Source organism: Styela clava, chromosome 3 (assembly GCF_964204865.1).
Source record: "Styela clava chromosome 3, kaStyClav1.hap1.2, whole genome shotgun sequence".
In the NCBI taxonomy this organism is placed as follows: domain Eukaryota; kingdom Metazoa; phylum Chordata; class Ascidiacea; order Stolidobranchia; family Styelidae; genus Styela; species Styela clava.
In genome coordinates, this window is record NC_135252.1 from 11575055 (window position 1) to 11577692 (window position 2638).

Sequence of the window (2638 nt, forward strand, 5' to 3'; positions counted from 1 at the left end):
CGAATTGGGACCCGCGAGACCTCCTCAAAAGTTTTTGCGGTCCTTCAACCTAGCAACCTTGAACCACCCTGAGGTATAACAACTAGGTACCGGTAAAATTTCAAACTACAGTTGTGACTTGTATCCTTCGGTATTTCGATTCACGTTGAAACTGGAGGCTTGAATCTTTATTGTCACACTCCTTCAGGATTTGAGCTCAACCGATATGTCGGCCCGATATTGCGTGTTTGCCGATATATCATATATATCGACCGTTTACGATATATATATCGGCTATATATAACAGTTAAAAAACCTAAAAATGTTCGTAAAAGTTGTTTTATTTACTGTTGGTTGTGATTATTTTTAATGGATAATAAACTTATGTGGTTTATTGTTTTTATAAATAAATTACACATGAGGGGGCACCAAAGTCTTCAGTGCTTAGGGCACCAAAGGGGCTTATTCCGCCCGGGGGTGCAATACTGTACACATATAAAATGTCATAAATGTAAAGTTAATATTTATTTTTAAAGTTTTGTTTATGTTTAATAGACAAACTCCCACTTAGTGTTTCTTTTGTCAGTATGATTATCAAAGAATTTCGCATCGTCTTACCAATCAGTGTGGAAGAATATCAGTTCGCTTATCGTTGGTCTGTCACTGAAGCCGATAAGAATGAAACTGGAGGTGGAGAAGGTGTAGAATGGGTTATAAATGAACCAAGAGAAAATGATGAGCATGGAAAGCATCAGTACACTCACAAAATATATCATTTGCTATCAAAAGCACCGTCTATTATAAGAAAGCTGGCACCAAGTGGATCTCTCCAAGTACATGGAAGATCATTCAACGGGTATCCATATTGCGAAACCATAATTACTAACGAGTATATGAAAGATAGTTTCCTTGTTTCAATTGAATCAAAACATGTCTCAGATTTTGGAAAAATAGAAAACATTTTTGGTCTCTCTAAAGATGAACTGGATAAAAGGCAAGTGATAAACGTTGACATTGTGAATAACCCAATCGATCCAAGAGATCACACAGCAGAAACTGATCCGAAAAAGTTCACATTTTCAAGAGATGGAGTTGCAAGGGGACCTTTGGCTGAAGATTGGATGGAGAAACTAAAAGAAAATGATTCGACCAAACCCCATATGTGTGTATATAAACTTGTCAAATGTGAATTTAAGTGGTTTGGTTTGCAGGAGACCATGGAAAAAAGGATAATGAAATTTTACGCTCGACTATTTCTCAATTTGCATCGCCAAGTTTATTGCTCAATGAAGGAATGGTATGGTGTTGATATGGATGACGTGTTGACAAAAGAAGAGAAAACCAAGGTCGAATTAAATGAAATGAGAAATATCGGAACTGTACAAGGGATGACAGAAAAATGAAGTGCGCCGAAGTATTGTATATTGCATCAAAATATAATCTCATTCAATTTCAACCTCCAAACCCATAGCAATTTAGCACACCATTTCCAGTAATCGTGTTCAGCTGGGTAAAAAAACTCTCCAGTTTTAAAATAAGAATGTTACGCTAAGCATTTTGGATTGCAAATTCTTGTTGAATAACACTGTTTTTCCGCACTATCAAACTGCATATTCACCGCATTATTATAAATAATGTTTTAGGGCTTGTGACTGATGTAGTTTTTCGCATGATGTATTATACATATATATACAGTATATCTAACAAGGCTTGCAATATATTTTATTAACTTGTAATTTGCTCTCGCCACGGTGACTAGTATTTCAGGGTGTGTGGTGCTGAGGGTCGCAATAAGGGTATGGGTCTTGTTCAGACACAAGAATGTCTGAACCATAAACCATAAATAAAACAGAAGAAATCGGCTAAACGTTCTCTTTATTATAAGCAACAAGCTCACGTAAACAGTGTTTTTCTTTTGGCCAGTTTATGATTTTGAAACCCCGTTTGTTGTGTCGTAACGGGAGTAATTCTTTCCTTGAATGAAAATTTAAATTTGTAGGATTGTTTTAACGACTAGTCTACTAAGTTGAAATCAATGGTATAAATGGCATCAACAAATCGTAATTTTTCTCCCAATAGGAGCGCAATGATTTTCAACACCACGAAATAAAAAGATAATTGAATAAGATTTTTCGGTCTTGTAGCAATCTTATTAAACTCGTAAGACTAACCATGTAAATTTATCCAATAATAACTCAGAGAATCCCGTTTCCATTCATCGATCGTTGAAACATGAGCATCTAATTTGTTTCTTTCAGAAATACGAACTTTTAGCAATCACTTACTTTTTGTATTAACATTGATGTTATTTCGCAAAACAGCTTACTTTGTACGAAATTATGAGTGTAAAGTATAAACCATAAACATTGCATATTAGCTCGTAGTGCAATTGTGTGTTATCGTGCTTTGGTATTTCAGAAGATTTCAACATAACCGTTGAAATGAATCAAGTCTGTTGCAGTATGCTTTGTCCTTTAAAATTTTAAAACATTTAATAAAGTAAATTTTGACTTCCGTAGTATACATTGCATTTTAGATTGTTTGTTTTCATGGAAAACGTTTGTACGTGTTCACACCCTACTATTCTTAGAACCAAAATCGTTTCCGTGCACTTTTTCAATGCTATTGTCAATATTTCAATAAAAAATGCAAAAAGTGA

General features: G+C 34.8%; 1 pseudogene; it reads left to right on the forward strand.

The window, feature by feature from the left end:
* The first annotated feature begins 246 nt into the window (after positions 1–246).
* Positions 247–2638, forward strand: LOC120342258 (phosphatidylinositol transfer protein alpha isoform pseudogene; annotated as a pseudogene).